A 26918-nucleotide genomic window follows, 5' to 3' on the forward strand; every position below is an offset into this window, starting at 1 on the left:
AATAACTAGGTGTTAATCCATTCAGGGCCTTGTAAGTTAACAGCAAAATCAGAAAATCAATTCTATCCTGCACATGGAGCCAGTGTAAAGGTTTTTCCTGGTTTTAGTCAGAATTCTAGCTGCGGTATTCTGAACAAGCTACAAGCGGGATACCACACGTTTTGGGATAAAGGTAAAAAGTGCATTACAATAATCAATTCTAGATTAAACAAAGGCATGCATTAGTCATCAGATACAAAAATAATTGGTCTAAGTTTGGCTTTATTTCTCAAATAGTAAAAAGATACTTTAGTAACTTTTCTTATATGAGTCTCAAATGAGAGATCCCACTAGTATAACCTCTGTTTTATGTGAATTCAACATTAGAAAATTCTATGACATCCAATGCTTGATGTCTAAAGTAGCTAATAACACCCAGGCAGAAGACATTCCTGGCTTTAAGACAAATATAGCTGGGTATCATCAGCATCTCAATGGGTGTTCATCACGTGTCTGCGGATAATGTCACCTAACAGTAACATATACACAGTGCCTATAGAAAGTCTACACCCCCTTGAACTTTTTTCACATTTTGTTGCGTCAGTGACTCAGAGTTTCATACATTTAAATGAGGATTTTTTTCCAATATACACCATACTCCACACCGTTAAGGGGAAAAAAGTTTTTTGCTCCATTCATTTTCCCTTCTATCGTGACAAGTGCCCCAGTCCCTGCATCCCCATAACAAGAGGCTGTCACCATTTTTTTTTTTTTTTTTTGCATACTTCAAAATGGGATTCAAGGTGGGCTTTTTTGAGTAATGGCATCCTTCTTTTCACCCTACCATACAGGCCAGATATGTGGAGTGCTTGGGGTATTGTTATCACATGCACACTTTGACCAGTATAGGCCATATAAGCTTGTAGCTCTTGCAAAGTTGCCATTGACCTCTTGGTAGCCTCATTGGTTAGTCTCCTTCTTGCTCGGTCATCCAGTTTGGAGGGACAGCCTGATCTAGGGTGGTCTTGGTGGTGCTATACATCTTCCACTTCTTAATAATCGTCTTGACTGTGCTCCAAGGGATATTCAAGCCCTTTGGTATTTTTTTATACCCATCCCCTGATCTGTGCCCTTCAACAACTTTGTCCCTGAGTTTTGAAAGCGCTATGTGCTCATAAGAACATAAGAACATAAGAAAGTTTACAAACGAGAGGAGGCCATTCGGCCCATCTTGCTCGTTTGGTTGTTAGTAGCTTATTCATCCCAAAATCTCATCAAGCAGCTTCTTGAAGGATCCCAGGGTGTCAGCTTCAACAACATTACTGGGGAGTTGATTCCAGACCCTCACAATTCTCTGTGTAAAAAAGTGCCTCCTATTTTCTGTTCTGAATGCCCCTTTTTCTAAACTCCATTTGTGACCCCTGGTCCTTGTTTCTTTTTTCAGGCTGAAAAAGTCCCTTGGGTCGACACTGTCAATACCTTTTAGAATTTTGAATGCTTGAATTAGGTCGCCATGTAGTCTTCTTTGTTCAAGACTGAACAGATTCAATTCTTTTAGCCTGTCTGCATATGACATGCCTTTTAAGCCCGGAATATTTCTGGTCGCTCTTCTTTGCACTCTTTCTCTGTCATGGTTGAGTCTTTGCTTTGAGATGCACTACCCAGCAGAGGGAACCTACAGGAACTGCTGAATTTATCCTGAATTCATATGAATCACTACAATTTAACACAGGTGGATGCCACTTAACTTGGTGTGTGATTTTGAAGGTGATTAGTTACACCTGAGTTAATTTAGGATTGCTATTACAAGGGGGGTGTACACTTATCCAACCAAGCTATTTCAGTTTTGATTTTTAATTCATTTTCTACAAATTTCTAGAACATTTTTTTGGAAGTTGTGGGGTAGGATGTGTGAAAATAAAAAATAAAAAAAAATAATAATTAATACATTTTAATTCCAGGCTATAAGGCAACAAACAGTGAAAATTTTGAAAGGGAGTGTAGACTTTCTATAGGCACGGTATAATGAAAACAGCAAGGGACCTTGAATGAAGCCCTGTGGAACACCACAGACAACTTCCCATAATGCCAATTTTACATTATAGTCAAGCAAATTCATCATTGAATTGGACTTGAGTTAAAAATACTGTTTAAAATGTTATTTCTTAGTTTTCTTTACTAGAGTTACTTTATGGGCCTTTTATGTGCCGGTGTATGCCTGGAGATACGTAACATTAAAACAGATGCGAACAAAATAGATGCCCAGTTTGTGTTCAAACAATTACATGGCAGTGCACACAAAACCACTTTGATGGTTAAAAAAAAACTTTTGTTTTAAAAAAGTTGCATGTTCTTGTCATTTTAAAAACTTGCAGTGGTTTACATGGAGTTTGAAAGTGTGTGGTTCCAAAGAGGAATCAGTAAAATGGGGATATTCTATATAATATGTAATATTAACAATAAAATGGCATCCTTTTTTCCTCAATGTTTATTATCACGTAGCACAAGACTGAATTAGAAAAATAGGAGTGATAAAGGGCAGTAAAAATTAGGATGAGTTTAGTTTGACATCTTAGACTTAGACGAATGGTGGTGCCGTCCGAACGGCCTCTCATATTTATTAGTGGTGCCGTCCGAACGGCCTCTCATATTTATTACAGTGGTGCTGTCTGAACGGTCTCTCATATTTATTACAGTGGTGCTGTCTGAACGGTCTCTCATATTACAGTGGTGCTGTCTGAACGGTCTCTCATATTTATTACAGTGGTGCTGTCTGAACGGCCTCTCATATTTATTACAGTGGTGCTGTCTGAACGGCCTCTCATATTTATTACAGTGGTGCTGTCTGAACGGCCTCTCATATTTATTACAGTGGTGCTGTCTGAACGGTCTCTCATATTTATTACAGTGGTGCTGTCTGAACGGTCTCTCATATTTATTACAGTGGTGCTGTCTGAACGGCCTCTCATATTTATTACAGTGGTGCTGTCTGAGCAGCCTCTCATATTTATTACAGTGGTGCTGTCTGAACAGTCTCTCATATTTATTACAGTGGTGCTGTAACCAAGCCAACCAAAAACGAACTCAGATGTTTCTTTCAGCAGGTTATACAGCGTCTGTGTTGTTTTGCTGCGCACCAGACAGAGCTTTCTTGGTCAAAACTGCGGTGCGAGCAGGGGGGCTTGGCTACCAGACTGCATGTTCTGTGATTGGTCATTTATGTTCTGTTAATGTGTTAGGCACACTGGACTTGCAGGTGAAATGGCAGAGCTGTAGAGGTGGGGTTCATAATGTTGGGATCATATGGTCATGGAAAAGACACTGAATTTTAAAACAGCGATTTTCACGCCTGGAAAAAGTATTGTTTAAGTAATGAAAAAATTGCTTAGAAAAGGTTTGCACTATATGTTGTTTAAGACTACCGTTTTGTTTTTTCTGTCTGTCTGTTTCCTTGGCTGTTTCCGAGGATTTTATTTGCATTTTCTATGGTTGCTAAGTAACGAACTTGGCACCAAAGGCATATACGTCACTGCTTAACCATTGCCAGAAAAGTGAGGGGGGTATATAGTTTTTGTCGTGGAAAGCTCTAGGTTATTGCCATAACCCTGGTTCCCTGAAAGAAAATGACAACCATTACCAAATGGGAAGAGCCTCTATGACCGTCAATCACTGAGCATATATAAAAAGCTGCCCTATCAGGGCCCTGCTGTGAGGGGGATGTCTCTTCCACCACCTGTTGAAGAGGTACGTCCTGGTGGAACGCAAGTTTCTGTGCGTCCAGGACAGGAGTCTGTGCGCTGCGTGGTGAAGGCCCGGCGAGCGCAGGCCGCCTTGATGGTTTATGCAGGCTACCACTGTAGTATTGTCCGTCCGGACCAGAACATGTTTGTGCACTAACTGCTGGCGAAAATGAGATAACGCCAGGTTCACTGCTTGCAGCTCTTGGGCATTTATGTGCGCTTGCTGCCAATGTCCCTTCCACTGACCTCTTATTGCCCTCCTATTCCAGACCGCTCCACAGCCCAGACTGGAGGCATCTGTAGTGATCACTTCCCTTCTGTGAGGAGATCCAAGGGGAGATCCGAGGCGCAGATTGCCAGGACGGAGCCACCACTCCAGTGTCTTCCATCATTGTCTGGACACTCACACACACCAGCTGGTACTGATCTCCAACCGGGTGCACCATGAGCGTATTTACCCAGGCTTGAAGCAGGTGCATTCTCAGCAACCCTAATGGAAGGATTCTCGAGGTGGCTGCCATCAGCCTCAAAAACCTTTGATATACTTTGACCTGTAGGAGAGCATCCTCTCAGAATAGGGAGAGTGTGGCATCCAACGACCGAATCCTCCACATGATCCTCCACGTGATCTATGACCTGTTTTGTGTGCGCCTCTGTTTGTCTTTTTGAATGCACGCAAACTAGTCAATCATCCATATAGTTAAGGATCTGAGTACCCCACAGCCTGAGTGGAGCAGGTGCTGCATCCATGCCCTTTGAAAAAGTGCGGGGTGCCAGCGAGAGGCCAAATGGCAGCATGCAGAATTCGTACACGTTGCCTTGAAAGGTGAAGTGCAGATATTTTCTCTGTGCAGGACAGATCAGGGCCGTGAAAGTAGGCATCTTGCAGGTCGATTGGCATGAACCAGTCACCCGGTTGGATGGACTGGAGGATATGCTGTGCTGCCAACATAGTGAACTTCCTGTTTGAGGAACAAATTGAGTACCCTGAGGAGGGGGCGGGTGTTTCTTAGGCCCCGGCCTCGGTGTCCAGCAGGAGAACCGGTTACCCCTGGCCGGCGGTTGTCCCTTGCCAGCGGCTCTGCCTCTGCCTGCTTGTCTGTCTTGGGTTGGCGGGCAGTGTTCCGACCCTGTTGCCCTCGCAGGATGCAATTGTCACCTTGGGCGCTGGCGGTAGGCAGGAAGGCGCAAGAACTTAGAAGCGACCTCTGTGGCCTTGTGGGACCTTTCAAGGCTCACATCAATGGTCGCTCCGAACGTCTGCCTCGGTGTGATTTTGGCATCTAGCAGTGCTGTCTTCTCGGTCTCGACGACCTTGGCCTGTGCTAGCCAGAGATGTCTGCTCGCAGCTACCAATGCGCTAGAGACCTGCCTGATGCTTGACCTAACTACCCCATTAGATTGGTTATCGCCAGTAACTCCCCTGTGTCTGACTCTGTTGCCTGCTCCTGCAGCCTCTCAGCCAGCTGTCTGGTACAGGACCTGTATTAGACACTGCATTGGCTGCTCTAGCTGACAGTGCAGTGGACACGTATGCCTTTTTCAGCATGGCATCTTTTGTTCTGCACGGCTTGGAAGGGCAGGTAGGGTCTTTGTCCCCTTTGGTAAGGGTGGATCCCTGCACCAGTACTGTGACTGTGTCTCTGATGCTGGGGAACGTGCCTAGACCTGCTTCTTGGGCTCCTGCAGTGTGTAGCAGGGCCTTTGCTGTCCTAGAGACTGCGGGGGCAGATGCTGGGTTGCTCTAGGATGAGCGCACCAGCTCCAGAAAATCCTGGCACAAGGGGAGGGCATGCTGTGGATGCCTCTTCTGCTTTAAGAAGCAGTTCCCCTTTCCCTCCTGCTCCGCTGGCCAGGGAACGTCCGCGGCAGCAGCTGCATGCTGCATTATGACCCGGAACTCCTCCCTCTGTAATACATGCGGAAGGGACGGTATAGAGCCCCCCGCTGTGGCCCATCATAACTGACGTGGTGGTTTTGAACTCGTTCGACCTTGACGCTGTGAGCAACAACTCGTCTGGGCTCGGAGGTCAGTGTGCTGGAGATGGAGATCGGGACTGGGGTGGTTGGACCTGCCTGGTGGTATGGGGCAAGCTGCCCTGAGATTTTAGTAGGGTCTCTAGCATGGTCTGCTGAGCCCTTACAGTCTCTGCTAGCTGCGCAAAGCGCCACTCAGCCGAGCTTGGGCGCCTCTGAGGCGACTTTGACGGGGATCATCTGCACCTACGTGGGGAAGGGGAGCGGTGTCTGCGCGGCAACCACCTGTCCCCTGGTGAGCATCCCCTTCAGCGATACCGCCTCGTGGTGACTATCTCGCCTCCCCTGAGAAGTGACTACGCCTCTGTACTGGTGGTGGGGAAGGGGAGGGTGACCCAGGTGTGCGGGGGAGCTCTCTGGTCACTGTAGCGGGGGGGGGGTCCTAGATGACCTCAGCGGAGGCCCTTGGACCACGGACCTCATTATCCCATGGCTCGGAGAGAGAGACGCTGCTAGGGATAAGGCTGCTCTCCTGCGCTTAGTTCTTCTAGAGAACTTTCTACACGGAGAGCAGTCCAGCTCACGTGCCAGTGCTTTGGCTGCATGTTCTGGACCTAAGCATCTGGCGCAGGACCAGTGCTCGTCCTGCCTGGGCAGTAAACAGAAAAGAGTCAAACAAACAAATCTCAGGCACTATTCTCTATTGCTTCACAGAGTGCCGTAAGCTCCCACTGCATGTCAAAAGTCATCTACGAGCTGCTCGTGTCAGTGCTGTAACAGGTTTCCCTCACGTGTAACAAGCAGGATGCAAAAACTGTGTCACAGACAATATCCTGAAGGAAAACAAACAATAACATCAAAACGTCTGATTTACAAAGAAATAATGGGAAAATACAAGTGAGGAAATTGGAATTAAAGGTAAGCACTATGTTTGGTATTGTAACGACCCAGGCATTTGCGCTGCAAAAAGGACTTGGTGAATGCCCTGTTTGTTGTCCTTTGTGTTTGTTCCATGTTGTACTGTTCCCTTTTAAGTGGAATGACAACCATTACCGAATGGGAAGAGCCTCTCTGACCATCAATCACTAAGCATATATATAAAGGAAGCTGCCCTATCAGGGCCCTGCTGTGAGGAGGAAGTCTCTCCCACCTCCTGATGAAGAAGGTTGTCTTCACTGTACCATTTTCTCTCTCACTTCAGTGAGACTGGTCGTAGATTGCCTCGTGCTTTCTTCCGGAAATTGGCTGATTTGTACGGTTTCGACCTACAAAATGAAATACACATGGTAAGCTACTATTAATTGAGTATTTTTGAGATTGCTCATTGCCTTAGTCTCACGTCGGTAGTTTGCTACTGATTAGAGTTGGTTTCGACCCCTATATTTGAGATTGACGATGAGCTCATTATTCTCTTCACTGCCTTGTGCAGTTTAATTACCGTTGCTGGCTATTGTGGTGCTGTAGGGTGACCCCTTGGGCTTGCGGTGCCGTCCTCCACGTTGATTTACTCGGCCTCAGCTACCTTCGAGCTTGGGTCTACAGGAACTCTGAGCACGCTTGCCTCACTGTCGGAAGACAGGATTCGGTCGTTGGAAGTCACACTCTCCCAATTCAGAGAGGATGCTCTTCTACAGGTCAGAATATTTCAAAGGTTGTTGGGGCTGATGGCACCTGCCTCGAGAATCCTTCCCCTAGGGCTGCTGAGAATGCGCCCGCTTTAAGCCTGGGTGAATACACTCAATCAAGGTGCACCCAGTTCAAGATCGGTACCAGCTGGTGTGTGTGAGTGTCCAGACAATGACGGAAGACACTGGAGTGGTAGCTCCGTCCTGGCAATCTGTGCCTCAGATCTTCCCTCGGATCCCCTCACAGAAGGGAAGTGATGTGATCACTACAGACGCCTCCAGTCTGGGCTGGGGAGCGGTCTGGAATGGGAGGGGAATAAGAGGTCAGTGGAAGGGACATTGGCAGCAAGCGCATATAAATGCCGAACAGCTGTAAGCAGTGGCCCTGGCGTTATCTCATTTTCGGCAGCAGTGCACAAACACGTACTTTTCCGGACTAGGGATGGGTCGGTTTACCGCGGTTTAGGTACATTAGTGTATTAATACTGTTCCTTTTATTCTAAATCGCAATTATCGTAATTTGTTTATACACCGGTTAACACATTTTTTCAACTGCAAACACGCTTCTTCTAAGTCAAGCGATGGTACTTGCAGCCTTAGCGAAGTGTCTGAGGAAGATCTTTTTGTGAACTGATAGTGTATTTTGATAATGGTTTTGAAGGAAACTGTCAACGACACAGAATACACGTTTCAATTGTTGCGTTCTGTTACCCCAGAGTTTGCTGCGCTGGCTGCTCTTGGCTGCCTTCTCTCAGCACACATTTACAACGTGCTATATTTACATTTGTCTGGATTATCAACAGTCAGTTTAATGTAATAGATAAACATTAACTTTATTGTAAAATTTTATATTATTTAGTACGTTATGTTTTGGGTTTTTTTTTGTTTTGTTTTCTAAATAATGTATTTATTTATTTATTTAATATAGCGTGGACAAGGCTGTTCACGGCTTTATTGTATAATGATAAAATGTCGCTCGCTTCCGCTAACAAGGTGGCAGCAGTAGTTTTAGTAGTTATTTGCATTACGATTAGCAGGTCACTTGTGATCTTCACATCGTCCCTTTGGTTCACAGCCGCAGCCAGCCTCCCGCAGTAACATTTCAGCTGCGCAGGGTTATGCAGAATCTGTTTCATTTCTGATGGTGCTGAGTGACGTCTACGCCGCATCTCCGAGATTCTGTGCAGCAATGTGGAAATCTGAGCTATAAGAACATGACGGATTTCTCAAATAAAACTAGCACAGACTCACGACCGCAGCAGGACAGCCTACTTATTATCAACATAGTTTTGTTTAAAGTAGTTGTAACAGTATTCCAATTTTCTTAGGTAAGTGAAAAAATATTATTTATTTATTTATTTATTTATTTACAAACTCCACATGTGTAATAGTCATTGGAAGCATTCTTGTGCAATGTCGTAAATGTAAATCCAATAACACGTTTTAGTATTAAAATACTTTTTTTTTTTGGTATACATATTTTATTTAACTGGTTGAAAAAAATAAACGACTCATCTCTGCTCTTAAATAATAACCTGTGTGTGTACATGTTTGTGTTTTAAGCAAAAGACCAATCATTTCCCTATTCTATTTGCCATCAGCTAAGTATTTGTTGATTTAATTAATTTTATACGTTAAAATGTTTTAACAAACTACAACACCATGTCATTCTGAGCAAATAACAGATCTTAATAGATCTGTAGTATAACATTGAGAGTGTACAACTTTGATTATTTATTTATTTTTAAATTATTCTGATTGTCTTTATAAAAAAGAAATATATCAAGTTATTTGGCATAGTAAAATACCAAATGTTTAAATCATTCCATGAAAAAAAGTGTGATTTGTTGGTTTTATTTTTGTGAATTACAGTAATTTAAGTGATTTACATTAGTCTTTCTTCTTTTGAGCCTTTACTTGATAACTTGCATGATGTACTGTATACCGTGATATTAAGGTTACCACGTTTTTTTTTAACTGTTATCATACCATGCAAATTTCATATCGTCCCATCCCTGGTCCGGACAGACAATATGACAGTGGTAGCCTACATAAACCATCAAGGAAGCCTGCGCTTGCTAGGCCTTCACCACGCAGCACAGAGACTCCTGTCTTGGACGCACAGAAACCTGCGTTCTATCAGGATGGTTCAACTCCCCGGTGTAGACAACAGAGCAACAGACCTCCTGTCCAGAGGAGCTCCAGACAGCCTGGAGTGGAGACTGCACCCTCTCGAACATATTGTTGGGCCAACCGTGGCAGCTCCCGTTACGCAAGGACCTCGAGCCAAGCGGAAGGGTTTTCCAAGACTGGTGCATTGCTGAGGGTCACGACCCTGTGACCTGCCCTATTGAGACAATCCTAACCTTCGTACAACACCTGTTTGATGCCGGAAAATCGGCATCCACTCTAGCTGGCAGCAACATCAGTGTGCCATGATAAAGTTGACTCTGTGTCCCCTGGGGCACACTTCCTGGCAGTGCAATTTCTTAAAGGGGCTCAGAGGCTCTGTCCTCTGATGAAAAGCATGGTCCCCAAGTGGGATCTGAAACTGGTGCTGCGGATCCTTACGGGTCTCCCATTTGAGCCCATGGCTTCAGCAGAGCTGTGCCCTGTTTCCCTCAAAGTGTTTTTTTTATTAGCCAGAAGAGTAAGTGAGCTTCATGCGCTGTCCATCGACGACACATGTATGGCTTTCACTGGAAATAACTCACTGGTAACATTAAGAACAAACCCAGCCTTTTTGCCAAAGGTGGTCTCATCATTCCATATTAACCAACCAGTGGTTTTGGAAACTTTCAGACCTCCCCCGCACGATTAAGAGAGTATTGTAGACAGCACATGTCAGACCCTATCGAAGCAAAGTCTAGCGCGCTGGGTGGCACATCCATACGCTTGGCGGGGGACATTACGGCCCATTCTACCAAGGGCCAAGTGACTTTGTGGGCTCTCTTTCATGGTGCCTCCTTGGATCAGCTTTGCAATGCTGCTACATGGACAGGTAGTCAGACATTTGCGTGTTTTTACTGCCTTGATGTTGAAAACCGATCAAGGAGCTCTCTGGGCTCTAGAGTGTTGCAGGCGGCATGATCTTAGGCATCATGAGGGCTCTGCGGCTATCGCTGTGAGGCTATACTATAAGTAATCTGGAGCCACGACAGCTTTGGTACAGCTTCCCATTCGGTAATGGTTGTCATTCAACTTGAAAGGGAACGTTAGGTTATTCCCATAACCCTGGTTCCCTGAAAAGAATGACAACCATTACCCTTCGAGGTCATGTCCCCAGCTGACCTCCGATTTCAAAAGAAAATGGCAATATGCTACTGTGAGGATGACCCTCTTCGGTAGGAGGTGGGAGGGACTTCCTCCTCACAGCAGGGCCCTGATAGGGCAGCTTTTTTTTTATATATGCCCAGTGGTTGATGGTCAGAGAGGCTCGTCCTGTTCCGTAATTGTTGTCATTCTTTTCAGGGAACCATTCCACGGTTATGGTGATAACCCAGTGGTTCTCAAAATGGTGCACACGGGCAAATTTGTGTCCATGAAGCCAAGCTATCATGCCCGCGGCAGCTGTTCTTAAATTATGGGTTGTGAACACATTTCTGGCGGGTCGTAGCTTGGGAAAATAAAGAAACATGTTTTCCAACAAAGCATCACAGCAGTCTGTTGACATCACTGCTCGCTTATGCTGTTCTTGTATGCATTCGACATTTTTTTTTCCCAGAAGGGCCTCGATCAACCAATTGAATACCTGCATTTTCTGTGCAGTCGCCCAATCATAAGTTAGCTGGGTGGGACATAAACAGTGTCTGTTTTAGTTGCAGGTACTGACAGTAAGTGTAACCAATAGGAGAGTCAAATATCTGCCAAGTTTTACGCAGCTGTCCAATCATAAGCAAGTCGAGGCCGTTCACAGTATTCAGCATGAAAATTGAAAGTGAGTGAGCAGCCAAAGGGAAAGTGAAAGATCTGATGCCTGTCCAATCATTCATGAGCAGAGGCGGGGTTTTAATATGCCAGGTAAGCACTGAATTTCGCTGTTACTGAGAAAAATAATACATTTCAGTATTTATAATTTAATTTTCTCTATATATTGTAACACTTATCTCACTTACCCCTACGCAAATAGGCCTTGCTCCTAACAGTATGGCCCTGGATTCTTATCTATTCTCTCAGAACCAATGGTCCTTTTGTTTTTGCACATTGTTACCAGACAAACTATCACACTTACTTTTCTTATTTAGCGATGCCTCCACCTGATGGGCACGCGTCCCCAGGAATTTATATTCAACATATAACAAATGCAAATTAAGCAAGAGCAATATACAACTAATAAAATCACACTCACACACAGTACTGGTTTTATATAAAACTCATGTTTATAAAGGGGTTTCAAGTTGAACTAATATAATGAACTGCAGGTAAGTAAATTGTACATACAATATAAACAATGCCAACAACAAAATACTTTCCCCAAAATATAACTTATTTTAAGTCACTAAACAGTAACTAAAAGCTCTATGCTTCAGTTGTATTTAACTCAAAAGGTACTCTTCTGATATATTCAAGTCAAAATAAACGCTAGTGGAACACACATGTGGACAGACGAACAAACAAACACTGTTGTAGGCCTGAATCGTGGCTCGGGTACGTTGTGGCCTAAAAATAAAACAAAATAGCCCCTTCACAAGCTTTATTGAGAACACACAGTTACGCTTGCTATTTTAAAAGAAACGCTTGGTGGAAAAACTCACAATTCCTAAAGGATTGTTTGCGGTCTCTGGATCACGGCAACCCCCTCCACCGTCCCTCTCTCCCTCTCTCCCTCTCAACGTGGTCCTTCCCAAACACTGTCCAGCCGCTTGTCAATTGCTTCGTTTATTTTACGATTTAGTCACTGTCTCTTTACTTTCATTTCAAGCACGTATTAACGGTGCTTGAACTCAAATTTTGCAATACAATATGTTGTTTTAACAATACTGTATATACCAATGCCTAAAGAAAGTAACTCGCAATGACAAACCTACGCTGCTTAAAATAAAACACGAGCTTGGTACGTGAACTCAAAAGAAATAAAAGCAGAAGTAACAGAATACTCTTCTGAAACTGGTTTAAACTAAAGTACTGTCTACTAAAGTTTACAGTTTAAGAAATCCTCACTTTTACTCTGTTGAATCACTTACTCTATACTGCTCTATTCTACCTCCCGTTTATATTTTTTCAGACTCCCTTCTTTTTTTTTTTTAAAACTTTTCCCCGAGACTCCCTCCTACTCTTGCAGGGACGATTTCTATTGGCTCTCGGGAGATCAGTTTAACTCACGACGCCTCATTGGCCATGAGAACACCTCTTCTCCCTCCGAGTCTACTCTGCTGCAAAACAGGTCCTAAAGCCATCCAAATAGTCTATACGGAATTTCTGTATATACGTTAGTAGCATTTTACCACTGGGCTACAATATATTTTAAAATTTCACCAGACAAGGAAACACTGTAGTGTTACAAATCCACTTTCTCTGAATAAAAAAAATGCAGTTCGGCGTCGTAACCGATTTCAGTGGGCAAATGCTCACCTTCGATGGCCACTAGCACACTGGAGAAGTTTTCTCTTCACGGATGAATCCCAGTTTCAACTGTACCAGGCAGGTATGGCATCATGTGGTCAAGCGGTTTGCTGATGTCAACGTTGTGAACAGAGTGCCCCATGGTGACGGTGGGGTTATGGTATCGGCAGGCATAAGCTACGGACAATGAACACAATTGCATGTTATCGATGGCAATTTAAATGCACAGAGATACCGTGATGAGATCCTGAGGCCCATTGTTGTGCCATTCATCCGCCGCCATCACCTCATGTTTCAGCATGATAATGCACGGCCCCATGTAGCAAGGATCTGTACACAATTCCTGGAAGCTGAAAATGTTCCAGTTCTTCCATGGCCTGCATACTCTCCAGACATGTCACCCATTGAGCATGTTTGGGATGCTCTGGATCGACGAGTACGACAGCGTGTTCCAGTTCCCGCCAATATCCAGCAACTTCGCACAGCCATTGAAAAGGAGTGGGACAACATTCCACAGGCTACAGTCAACAGCCTGATCAACTCTATGTGAAGGAGATGTTACGCTGCATGAGGCAAATGGTGGTCACAACAGATACTGACTGGTTTTCTGATCCACACCCCTATCTATTTTTTTTTTTTTTAAAGATATCTGTGACCAACAGATGCATATCTGTATCTCAGTCACGTGAAATCCATAGATTAGAGTCTAATGAATTTATTTCAATTGACTGATTTCCTTATATGAACTGTGACCCAACAGATGCATAATTCTGTATCTCTCAGTCACTTGAAATCCTGATTAGAGTCTCTGGATTTTTCAATTGACTGATTTCCTTATATGAACTGTAACTCAGTAAAATCTTTGAAATTCTTGCATGTTTCGTTTATATTTTTGTTCAGTGTAAGTTCAGCACCAACTCTAAATAAAACGCTGTTACTGTTGTTAAGATCTGAAGCAGTGGAATTTCAAAATAACATAATCATGGTTTTAATTTAATGACTACGCTAGAATGGTTTTATTATTAAAAAATGTGTCGTTGTTTATTAATATTTATTTTCGGATTTCATATAGCATATAGAGTTTTAGTGGGGTTAACCTTGGCTCACTCTGATAAGGCCAAGTCTCTCAGGCAGTAATTGTGCGTGCTGCACTTATTCTTTGATTAATTTACAAAAAATATGCAATGCAAACATTTTTAAACAGCATGTTTACACAGCTAACCATTAATCAACTAAAATAAAAAAAGTGTAGATAGTGTCTCGCTTTGTTTCAATTTGGCAAATTTGTCAACACTACTCTGTTTTAAAGATCACTCATCTCCAGTACAATTATTCAGAGAAAGTGGATTCGTAACTAAATATACTACGGTGTTTACCTTGTCTGGTGAAATAAAAAAATATATATAGAGAGAGATAGAAAATTAAATTCTAAATACTGAAATGTATTATTTTTCTCAATATCAGTCGGAGAAATTCAGGCCTTACCTGGCATATTAACACTCTGCCTCTGCTGTCAAATTTTTCACTTTCCCTTTGGCTACTCACGCGCCTTCAATTTTCATGCAGAATACCGTGAACGGCCTCTGCTTGCTTATGATTGGACAGCTGCATAAAACTTGGCAAATATTTGACTCTCCTATTGGTTAAACCTTTAATCAGTACAATGCAGATATTCAATTGGTTGATCGTACCGCAAAAGCCATTCGAAAAAAAAATGTTGCATGTGTACAAGCACAGCATAAGCGATCAGCACTGTCAACAGACTGCTGTTGAGCTTTTGTTAGAAAAAAGTGTTTAAAGCTTTCTTTATTTTCTCACGCTACGACCCATAATTTAGGAACAGCTGCCGCAGGCACGATTGCCTGGCTTCTCGGGCACCACTTTAAGGACCACTGGTCTAGAACTAAATTCTACCTCCTTTCATTCATTGCAGTCTCCTGGCCATTACAGGTATTGAGGGTGAGCTATGATTAGTCGACAATGTCGTGTGCTTCTTGGTATATGTTATAATCACAAGTTCAATCAGTGATATACTCAGTTCAACATATGTCATATCCATTTAAGAGTATCCATTTCAGTGTATGTGATATCATTTCAGTGTGTCATATCCATTTCAGAGTATTTATTTCAATGTATGTCATATCCATTTCAGAGTATTCATTTCAATGTATGTCATATCCATTTCAGTGTGTCATATCCATTTCAGAGTATTCATTTCAGTGTGTCATATCCATTTCAGAGTATTCATTTCAATGTATGTCATATCCATTTCAGAGCATTCATTTCAATGTACATCATATCCATTTCAGCTTGTCATATCCATTTTAGCGTATGGCATATCCATTCCAGCACATTTATTTCAGCATATATCATCCATTTCAGCATATGTCACATCCATTATGTGTAGGTCATATCCAATTCAGTGTATGTCATTGATTTCAGTGTATGTCATATCCATTTCAGCACATGTCAGGTTTAGAAACTCACACTCAGCTACGGAGAATTAAATCTGATAAGGACAAGTTGATGTCTGTGTCTCAGTAGTCCTCTGGTCAAGTATTTGTACAAATGTACACATATACTCTCATTTAGAAAAAAAAAATGCTGGGAAGTCAATTTTCTAACGGGGTGTAGCAGTGGTGAATAAGCATTCACAAATCATGCTTAGACAAGAGTCACTCGGAACCTCCCTTCATCTCCCTTGCAATGCCAACCCCACTTAATGGCGTTTTACGTTTGTGTTCTTCCTCTGCACAGGATGCATATCATTTGAATTTTGAAGTACTGTAAGTGTAAAGTCATTTTACAATAATGTGTTGATTTATACTTTGTTACGACCCTGTCTGAAGATGTCATTAGCAAAGGGGGCCGGTTGTACTAATGAGGTCAAACAATAGGTCATGTTTTACTAAACATTTCAAAAAAATTACCATAATGAACATTATTGTATTATGTTGTTTAAAACATAATAACACAATATATTCATAATAAAGTTGAGTTGTTATCTATAAATAGTAACACGTTTAAAGCTTGGAACTAGCTGTCTGTAGTTTAGAACATAAGAACATAAGAAAGTTTACAAACGACAGGAGGCCATTCGGGCCATCTTGCTCGTTTGGTTGTTAGTAGCTTATTGATCCCAAAATCTCATCAAGCAGCTTCTTCAAGGATCCCAGGGTGTCAGCTTCAACAACATCACTGGGAAGTTGATTCCAGACCCTCACGATTCTCTGTGTAAAAAAGTGCCTCCTATTTTCTGTTTTGAATGCTCCTTTGTCTAATCTCCAATTGTGACCCCTGGTCCTTGTTTCTTTTACAGGTCGAAAAAGTCCCTTGGGTCGACATTGTCAATACCTTTTAGAATTTTGAATGCTTGAATTAGGTCGCCGCGTAGTCTTCTATTTGTTCAAGACTGAACAGATTCAATTCTTTTAGCCTGTCTGCATATGACATGCCTTTTAAGCCTGGAATAATTCTGGTCGCTTTTCTTTGCACTCTTTCTACAGCAGCAATATCTTTTTTATAGCGAGGTGACCAGAACTGCACACAATATTCAAGATGAGGTCTTACTAGTGCATTGTACAGTTTTAACATTACTTCCCTTGATTTAAATTCAACACTTTTCACAATGTGTCTGAGCATCTTGTTAGCCTTTTTATAGCTTCCCCACATTGTCTAGATGAAGACATTTCTGAGTCAACAAAAACTCCTAGGTCTTTTTCATAGATTCCTTCTCCAATTTCAGTATCTCCCATATGATATTTATAATGTACATTTTTATTTCCTGTGTGCAGTACCTTACACTTTTCTCTATTAAATGTCATTTGCCATATGTCTGCCCAGTTCTGAATCTTGCCTAGATCATTTTGAATGACCTTTGCTGCTGCAACAGTGTTTGCCACTCCTCCTATTTTTGTGTTGTCTGCAAATTTAACAAGTTTGCTTACTATACCAGAATCTAAATCATTAATGTAGATTAGGAATAGCAGAGGACCTAATACTGATCCCTGTGGTACACTGCTGGTTACCACACTCCATTCTGAGGTTTTTCCTCTAATCAGTACTTTCTGTTTTCTACATGTTAACCACTCCCTAATCCATGTACATGTGTTTCCTTGAATCCCAACTGCGTTCAGTTTGAGAATTCATCTTTTGTGCGGGACTTTGTCAAAAGCTTTCTGGAAATCTAAATAAACCATGTCATATGCTTTGCAATTATCCATTATCGATGTTGCATCCTCAAAAAAATCAAGCAAGTTAGTTAGGCACGATCTCCCTTTCCTAAAACCATGTTGACTGTCTCCCAGTACCCTGTTACCATATAGGTAATTTTCCATTTTGGATCTTATTATAGTTTCCATAAGTTTGCATATAATAGAAGTCAGGCTTACTGGTCTGTAGTTACCTGGTTCAGTTTTGTTTCCCTTTTTGTGGATCGGTATTACGTTTGCAATTTTCCAGTCTGTCGGTACCACCCCTGTGTCAAGAGAGTGTTGCATGATCTTGGTTAGCGGTTTGTAAATTACTTCTTTCATTTCTTTGAGTACTACTGGGAGGATCTCATCCGGCCCAGGGGATTTGTTTATTTTAAGAGCTCCTAGTCCCTTTAACACTTCTGCCTCAGTTACGTGTATGTCGTTTTTCTATTCTAATTATGTTAAGGACTATTTTCCTCAGCGGATTGTTAACTGGCAAAATATCAGAAGTTCAAGGTAAACATGGGTTTTAAAGTTTTGGTTTTTTTTTTTAAAGAGAAAATAAAGAAATAAATTAGTTTATCGTTTTCTAATAGCGATAGAGCCCTCTCGATGCTAGCTCTACCTTGCGGTAGATGACCTTGACTTTCATTAGCACCCTCGTCTACAGTTCTGGACGCACAATTGCAGCCGCGGTCATCTACCACATGGTAGAGCCCACATCGACGGGCTCTATCGCTTAATAGTAACACTTCATTGCCAGAACCACTGGAAAATAGAGGTGGAAACCACATTATCTTTTGGCAAAATATCAGCACTGTTACCCCCCCACCCCCCACCCCTTTTGACAGCTTGGAATATTCTTTAACTTTTTCTATCAAAATACAAATCGCTTCATAGTTTGACTTGACTCACACACATAGACTCTAAACCAATTAAACTAATAGGTCTACAAAAGAAGTTTCCACCCTGTTGTAACAATGTAGCTGGTTTGATGGTAATCCAGGCCAGAAGGCAATGTAGAGAGTCCAGACACAAATTGTGGGTACAAAGACAGAACACATTAATTTTAGTAGTCAAATGTTTCAGTCCATACATAGCCTAGTTCCATTCTATACATGCCACACATTCAGGTACAGTGGCTCTCAAAAGTATTCACCCCCTTGGACTTTTCCACATTTTATTTTGTTACAACATAGAGTTTTTGGAGTATTAGAGTATTCACCCCATTGAGTCAATATTTGGTATAGGCACCTTTGGCAGCAATTACAGCCATGAGTCTATTTGGATAAGTCTCTACCAGCTTTGCACATCTGGACACTGCAATTTTCATCTCTTTCCACATATTCTCAATTGGATTGAGGTCCAGGCTTTGACTGGGCCACTCCAGGACATTCACCTTTTTGTTTTTAAGCCACTCCAGTATGGCTTTGGCTGTATGTTTGGGGTCATTGTCCTGCTGGAAGAGAAATCTTCTCCCAAGTCCCAGGTCTCTTGCAGACTTCAGCAGGTTTTCCTCCAGGATTTATTTGTACTTTGCTGCATCCATTTTGCCCTCTATCTTCACAAGCTTTCCAGGCCCTGACACAGAGAAGCATCCCCATAGCATGATGCTGCCACCACCATGCTTCACGGTAGAGACAGTGTTCTCAGGATGATGTGTGGTGTTAGGATTGCGCCACACATAGTGTTTAGCGTTGAGGCCAAAAAAGCTCTATTTTGGTCTTATCAGACCATAGAATCTTCTTCCACTTCAGAGTCTCCCACATGCCTTCTGGCAAACTCTAGCCAAGATTAGATGTGAGTTTTTTTCAACAATGGCTTTCTTTTTGCTACTCTCCCATAAAGGCCAGTTTTGTGAAGCACACAGGCTATTGTTGCCATATACAGTGTCTCCCAGCTCAGCCATGGAAGAATGTAACTCCTTTAAAGTTGCCATAGGCCTCTTGGTGGCCTCCCTGACTAATGCCCTTCTTGCCCGGATACTCAGTTTTTGAGGACGGCCTGTTCTAGACAGATTCACAGTTGTTCCACATTCTCTCCATTTCTTAATAATGGACTTTACTGTGCTCCTGGGGATATTCAATACATATTACAATATGGTAAATACTTATGCAATCAATTATTTTTCGTTTTATATTTGTAATTTAGAACAATTTGTAGATTTTATTTTTCACTTTGACATTATGGACTTTTTTTGTGGTCAGTGGCAAAAACTTCTAATTAAATCCATTTTGATTCCATGTTGTAAGACAATAAAATGTGGAAAAGTCCAAGGTTGGTGAATACTTTTGAGAGCCACTGTACTTATATTATTGATCCCGCTAGTTAACCCATGCTACTCAGGATACATTAGAGGCACGACTGCACAGCTGTGAAGCACAATCTTCCTGCAATATTTAGAAGTATAAATACTCCGGTAAACATAAAGAAAAATCACAATACTCACACTTTGACAGTTTTTGTTTTATTTCCTTTTTAAAAAACGATCATTTTAGAAATCATCTCAAGCATTTTCAAACTGGTAAAAATGTTAGCAGGACATTAGTCGAAAATACACATTTAAGTGGTAATTGAAGAAGATATATCATGGGCCCGATCTTCGATCTTCGCGCAATCCCCTTGCTAAATTTGTGTGTCAGGCTGCTTCTTTCTGTCTGTCCGTCTTAGTACGGCAAGTATTGTTGTTAGGAATTGTGTGTGTTTTTCACCCTTTCTTACTTCGGAGAGCACTATTACTCCATGGGACTAGGCTTGCATTGTTCCCTTTGTCGAGTTAGCACACCAGTCGCCTGCAGGCCATGGTCGGGTCTTGTTTTGACTGTAGCTACGCATCCCTGTGCTCGCGCAGAGGACTAGCCGCACTGCGGCTGTTCCAGCTGGGCCAGCCGTACACTCCTCACTGAGGCTTCCCTTGTTGTTGAGTTGAGACGTACACGGGCTATGCGGGCCTTCACCCCTGGTGTAGGTTGCTCAATCTACAGAGAGTGCACTCCCCCATCAGTAATATTTTAACTGTTTTTTGTATTTAAAAACTGTTTTGTATTACTGTGTGTGTAAGTCAATCGCCTGCCGTGGCTTCGGCCCTGTCCCCCTGTTGTACGCTACGCTCTGCTCAAGTGTGTAACCACGCGGTCAGGGTAGGCACCGCGCACAGCTGTCCCGGTGTTTTTTATACCGCGGTGCGTAAGACTTGTGCTACTTCACTTTGCGATTGCAGCCTACTTAACCCTCACAGCGCTCGCTGTTTGATGCCTCAGCCGTCTAGTTCGCGTGCTGTTTTTAATTGGGTGTGTATATATGTGTTTTCTTTCCTGCCTTGCAGTTTAAAGAGAAAATGTCGTATGGTTTCTACTAGGATCAGGCTTTGCTGCGCCCATTGTTGTGTTGCATACGCCAGCTTGGTCAGCCCGTCTGTATGTATGTGAATTCATTTCTTACTGCCGTGCAGTTAGAAATAAGTAATAGTAAGTGTGATTCCTCCACGGGAACCCAGCTCTGCTGTGTCCCGCTGTTGTGTTGAATCATCCATCTTGCGTCAGCCCGCCTTGGTGAGTGTGATTTTACACTCACAATTGTTGTTGTGTATATGTGTTTTTCTTTAGTGCCTTGCAGTTTAAAGAGAAAAAGTAGTGGCATGACTCCTCTACCAGGACCCACCTCTGCTGTGTTCCCGTTGTTGAGTTGAATCTGCCAGCTTTTTCAGCCCACCTACTCGGCATGCTGTTTATAAAACAAAACAGAACAGTCACACACTCTGCCTTGCTGACCTGTTATTTTACAGTCACATTTCTTGTTGTGTATAAATGACTTCTCTACTGGGTCCCAGCTCTGCTTTGCTCCTGTTGTTGAGTTGAATCCGCCAGCTTGTTCAAGCCCTTTACTGCCTAGCAGTTTGAGAAGAAAAAGTAGTAGCAGCGTGATTCCTCTACCGGGACCCAGCTCTGCAGGATTCCGCTGTTGAGTTGAATCAGCAGGCTTATTTTAGCCCGCCCATTGACATGCTTGGTCACCCGCCTGGCATGGGGAATGTGTCACCATGCTCCTGCACCATGGAGCAGCACCATGCGCTCTCCTGTACCGCTCTCCTGATTGTATACTGCAGTCAATCAAGTTATGCATCCACACCGGTGTCTGCTATGCACTACCCCGGGTTGTGTTGACTTCACATCCATACCTCGGTGCTTTGCGCCACAGCATGTTAATAACACTCTGTGTCCCCGGTGCACCAGTAGTGTATTCTACCTCACACAGTGCCCTCTGTATGTCTGCACCCTTGGGGCCTAAGTGCTTCAATACACAGCTGAGCCGTATGGTTGCTCACCAGGCCGTTGGCTCCTTACCCTTGCACATTTCAAGTGCATGCATGCCACCCTCGTTCCCTTACGGCAGCAAGTAATCAGGGTGATGGATTGCCTGTATGACTGGTTGATATGCCCAGTCACAGGAAGGAGTGGTGGCCCACATAGCTATTTGTGATGAAGCATCTGGTTGAGACTGGGTCTCCCCTTAATGATGCTAGAGCCAATTAATAGTAAGCTCACCTGTCGGATGACAGAGTAGCAGCTCTCCAGTACCAACCCTCCCTGTTTCGACATGGATCGAGGGTGACCCTTGTCTTGTGCCATAGCAATATCAGCATGAGGATGGGTTTACTGTGCATGCGCACTGCAAATGTGGCTCGATGCGTTCCATCTGTATCCAAAGTGCGGCAGACATCGTTGGTAGTGATGACAGCCGCCTCCATCAACATGTTGGAGCTGCAACAGATGTTCATTGCCCTCCAGTACTTTCTACCAGTGGTGCGGAACAGACATGTTCTGCATAGATCCTCATAGACAATACATCAGTACATGGCCTTCGGTCCCTGGGAATGCACCGCCTTGCCTTCAGGCTGCTGATTTGGGCCCAACAGAACTTGCTGTCTCTTGGGCCGACAGGGGTCACTAATGGAGGTTAGACAAAGGGGCATTCAGAACAGAAAATAGGAGGCATTTTTTTTTTTTTTTTTTTTTACACAGAGAATTTTGAGGGTCTAGAACCAACTCCCCAGTAAAGTTGTTGAAACTGACACCCTGGGATCCTTCAAGAAGCTGCTTGATGAGATTCTGGAATCAATAAGCTGCTAACAACCAAACAAGCACGATATTCCGAATGGCCTCCTCTCGTTTGTAAACTTTATGTTCTTATGTTCTTATATACTTTTTCAACATCAAAATTCCATACTTTTTCCAGATTTCCATTTGTTTTTAGACTTTAGTTTAGTTTCTACTAGTTTTTTGATAGTTATCCACATAGACGGGCAGCCGCAGAGCATTATAGCTTTTTGATCCAGAGCAGAAGTTTCTCCTGGCTTTCTAAAATTATTTGTCAGAATCTGGAGGTGCATATCAGCAAGAGACAATGCAGGTATGCAAAAAAGAAGTAAGGTACAGTCTAAGAAATGTCCAATATTTGAGAACTATGTTGCATTATTTACAAAAAGAATATACAAAGTTGTATACTGCAAGTATACTTGTGCCAAAATAGGATAGTATAATGGTACCAATAGTATACTAAAACAAGACAATTTTGGCACAAGTATACTTGCAGTATGTTACTTTTTTGTAAGGGATGATAGTTGATTCTATCCAAACTTCTTTACACCCTCTGTTGAACAGTATGGGTGGTGAAAAATAACAAAAATTAAATAACAAATGTGCACACATTATATATTAAAATGTGTAAGTGTTGTCTATTAAACACATATGTAAAATACTTAATACAGAACACCCTCGCTATAACAACCCTGTTTGGGTCCAAAGCCTTTTGTTGGCTACAGTAAAAGGACAATCCAAAACGAACAATATAAGCTGCTGGAGTAAGTTAAGGAAGTCACCTTGGATAAAGGCATTGGCAAAATTATTAATAATAATGTTAGTACCGTTTTATTCTTTGATTTACTTTATTATTACAGTATTTGTCACTAATAGCACTAAAAATTAATAATACAAATAATGCAAATAGTAATAGCAATTGCATTGTGCATAAAAGAAGAATTACAAGTACACTACCTATTTGTGGCATGCTGCATCCAGTATTCTAGCTATATCCTATTAAATTGAAGAACAGAGTACACCCCCCCCCCAAAAAAAAAACATCAGTACATTTTTGTCGTTGACATGCCTGTTGCATAGACCTGTACAAGCCAACATCAGCAGCAGTTTGATTTATTTATTTTTTTAATCGTTATTTAGACATATAATTAAGGCCATTATTTATAGCGAGGATTAATAGTATATATATATATATGTGTGTGTGTGTGTGTGTGTGTGTGTGTGTGTGTGTATATGTGTGTGTGTGTGTGTGTGTGTGTGTGTGTGTGTACACTATGTACCACTATATATATATATATATATATATATATATATATATATATATATATATATATATATATATATATATATATATATAGTAAATAGTATATCAGGACAGGCAGCAGATCGAAAATGTCAATAATGCAGTACAGCGGCAGCACGTCAGGCCTGGCCATGTGACCAAACCACAGCAAAGCAGCCACCTGCTCAAAACACCTGCAGTCAACCTTATAGCATGTAAGTACTGTGGTAATAGACACCAACAAGTGAAAGAGCAGTGTCCAGCTTATGGGAAGACATGCAGGTCTTGCAGTGGCATAAATCATTTTGCTAGAGTATGCCTGTCAAGTAAAAGACGAACATCAACAAGGAAGCTGCACACCTTGGAGGTCAGATGATGAAGATCCACACAATGCTGAAGTGATTTATAGCAGTGAACATATTTGTGCTGTGCGGACCAAAGGAAAGAAATGGTTTGTCACATTAAAATTACATAACAAGTCCCAACCCTGTCAGCTTGATTCAGGGGCAACATGTGATGTAATAAGCCTGCGAGTGACACCAGACTGAAGTTGTACTCAGGTGAGTTGATGAAGTCCTTGGGACTCTTCAGGACAGAGTGTATAATATGTGGACATACACACAAGCTTGAATTTGAAATTGTTGAAGCCAGTCAGAAACCACTATTGTCTGGCTCGACATGTGAACGCCCATCCCTGTCGAGCTGCACAAGGTGGACCATCATTTGAAGGGACCCTTGACAAAACAACTGCTAATAAAGGCGTATGATGATGTGTTTAATGTGTCAGTGGAATCTGTACCAGGAGAGGTTCATTTCGAACTTGACCTAAAGGTTCCTCCAGTTCAGTGCGCACCACGCAATGTTCCAGTGGCTATCAAGACAGCAGTAAAGGCGCAGCTCGACAAGTATGAAGCAGACGGACATATTGCACCAGTGACTGAACCAACTGATTGTATAAGCAACATGATAATCGTAAAGAAGCCTGAAAAGCTGAAGATTTGCATAGATCCAAAGTTTTTGAACCATGTACTGAGAAGATCTCACTACATCATGCCAACACTTGAGGACATTGTGTACAAGCTACCCAAAGCACGGATGTTCACACTTGTTGATGCATGTGATGCATTTTTGCAATGCAAATTAGATGATGAGAGCAGCTACATGACAACCTTCTGGACCATCTGGGGCCGGAAGAGGTGGCTCAAACTGCCGTTTGGAATCTCTGTAGCACCAGAGGTGTAAGCAACATGAGCTCCTAGCCGGGCTCTGTGGAATTGAGCCATAGCGGATGACATTCTTGTGGTTGGCTGTGGTGATACAGATGAAGCAGCAGAGCATGATCATGACAGCAAGCTGATGGATCTTTGCAGTAAAACTGAGGCTTAGTTTGAAGAAACTATAATTCAAGGTTAAAGAAGTTCGCTTCCATGGCCACATTCTGTCCTCAGAAGGTTTGAAAGCTGACCCAGAGAAGATCAGAGCCATACTAGAGATGCCACGTCTGATGTGAAATCAGGACATCAAATGCTTGGTCACAGCCACACCTGTGCTGCAGTATTATGACGTTACAAAACCTGTCACTATTCAGAGTAATTCAAGCAAAAGTGGTCTTGGATGCTGCCTACTGTAGGAAGGCCAGCCTGTCGCATTTGCATCTAGGGAGCTGACCCTGACTGAGCAAAACTACACTCAGATCGAAAAGCAATGTCTGAGCATAGCGTTTGCCTGCCAGCGCTTCCACCACTATCTCCATGGCCGCAACATGATCACAGCAGAAACTGACCATAAACCATTGATATCTAATTTCAAGAAGCCTCTCGTGTGTGCACCCAAGCACCTTCAGAACATGCTGCTCACATTACAGAACTACAACCTCAATGCTGTCTATAAACCTGGCCCTGAGATGTACATCAGTGACACACAGCAGGGCAACAACAACAGACGGCATGTCTGGCGCGGAGCGTGAACAACACATAGTTTGTAGTGTGCAGCAGGAGCAGTATGACATAGCGTAGATTAATCAGGCTGACTATTTAAACATCACGGACCAGCGGTTGCTTCAGATAAGACAGCACACAGAGATTGATGAGAGTTTGCAAGCTCTAAAGTCGGCAGTTCTGGCTGGTTGGCCAGAATTGAAGAAAGAAGTGTCATTCCTTGAGAGAATACTGGACATTCAGGGATGAAATCAGCTTTCAGAATGGTATGCTGTATAAAGGGCCAAGAGTCATCATTCCAAATCATTAAGACCAGAGATGCTGACACGCATGCACACATTGGTGGAGAAGCATGCTACAGGCAGGCACGCGATACCCTGTACTGGCCCAACATGCAAAATGAGATCAAAGACTTTCTCAGTCATTGTTCAACCTGCAACGAATATGCACAGGTGCAGCTGAAAGAAACCATGATGTCTCATGTGTTGCTTACACGGCCTTGGCAAATTGTAAGCATGGACCTATTCAGCTATGCGGGGCAAGTGTTTCTATTAATTGTTGACCATTACTCTGATTTCTGGGAAATTGAGCTGCTCCTGGACTTGTCTGCTGAAACCACAATCGTTGCAAGCCACAGTTTGCACGTCATGGTCAATCGGACAGAATGATCTCGGATAATGGACTGCAATTCTCATGTGAGCAATTCAGAAGATTTGCAATTGATTGGGAGTTAGAGCATCTTGCCTCTTCACCACAGCACCCGCAAGCAAATGGAAAAGCTGAATCCGCTGTCAAAATAGTGAAGAATCTGTGCAAGAAAGCTAAACATGATGGTAAAGACCCATGGAAAGCCATTTTACATTGGAGGAACACGCCAACTGAGGGCATGGAGAGTAGTCCAGCACAACGTCTGATGTCTAGGAGAATAAAGACCTCATTGCCAGTAGCCAACAAGTTACTTGACCCATGGGAGATTATGCAACTGTGCAAGGGGGCTACAAGAATACGGACTTCAAGCAAGTTAGCACACCAGTCATTGTTCCAGGGCCAAGCACCCCAGCCAGAGGAGAGTGCAGCACCTCATCCACACCATCTGTAGTTAAACAGCTCCCTGCAGACAAGATCCCTGTTTTCTCCCGCAGTGGCAGACAGTCAAGACCACCAGACAGATTCAATTTGTAGCTGGTCTACCAGCAACAATGTGTTTGACCATTTGGACTGTTTGGTAGCGCTACCAGCCTTTAACAAAGCTATAATTAGCAATTTTAAACTGTTTCTTAATTTAATTATATTTTCAAAACTATTTTTCTAGCTATACAATCCTTAAAGGAAATTGATTGCTTTACTGTGTAAAGGATGTAGTCACTACACTACACACCGTTGGTTTCATAAAGACATTCTGTCTGGAGACACATCTCTTTTTAAATCTTGCAAATAACACTGTAGAATTAGGAAAAAATGAATTGAGAGGATTAATTATGTGTTTACATTAAAAGGGGTTCCCTATTAAATTACAAATCGGGT

At 42.6% G+C, this 26918-nt stretch overlaps 1 protein-coding gene across 2 annotated transcripts in view; it reads right to left on the reverse strand.

Annotated features, from left to right (window-relative positions):
• il13ra2 (interleukin 13 receptor, alpha 2) overlaps nt 1–26918 on the reverse strand; it is a 72942-nt gene that overhangs the window by 41048 nt on the left and 4976 nt on the right. The window contains exon 1 of one of the 2 annotated variants that reach the window (XM_041219642.1): nt 12076–12266. The exons of the other annotated variant lie outside the window; for it this stretch is intronic. The gene's annotated coding sequence lies outside the window, so the exon portion shown is untranslated. Of the gene's footprint in view, nt 1–12075; nt 12267–26918 lie in introns of those variants that run through there. 2 annotated transcript variants of the gene reach the window in all.

This window comes from Polyodon spathula, chromosome 20, assembly GCF_017654505.1.
Source record: "Polyodon spathula isolate WHYD16114869_AA chromosome 20, ASM1765450v1, whole genome shotgun sequence".
Lineage (NCBI taxonomy): Eukaryota > Metazoa > Chordata > Actinopteri > Acipenseriformes > Polyodontidae > Polyodon > Polyodon spathula.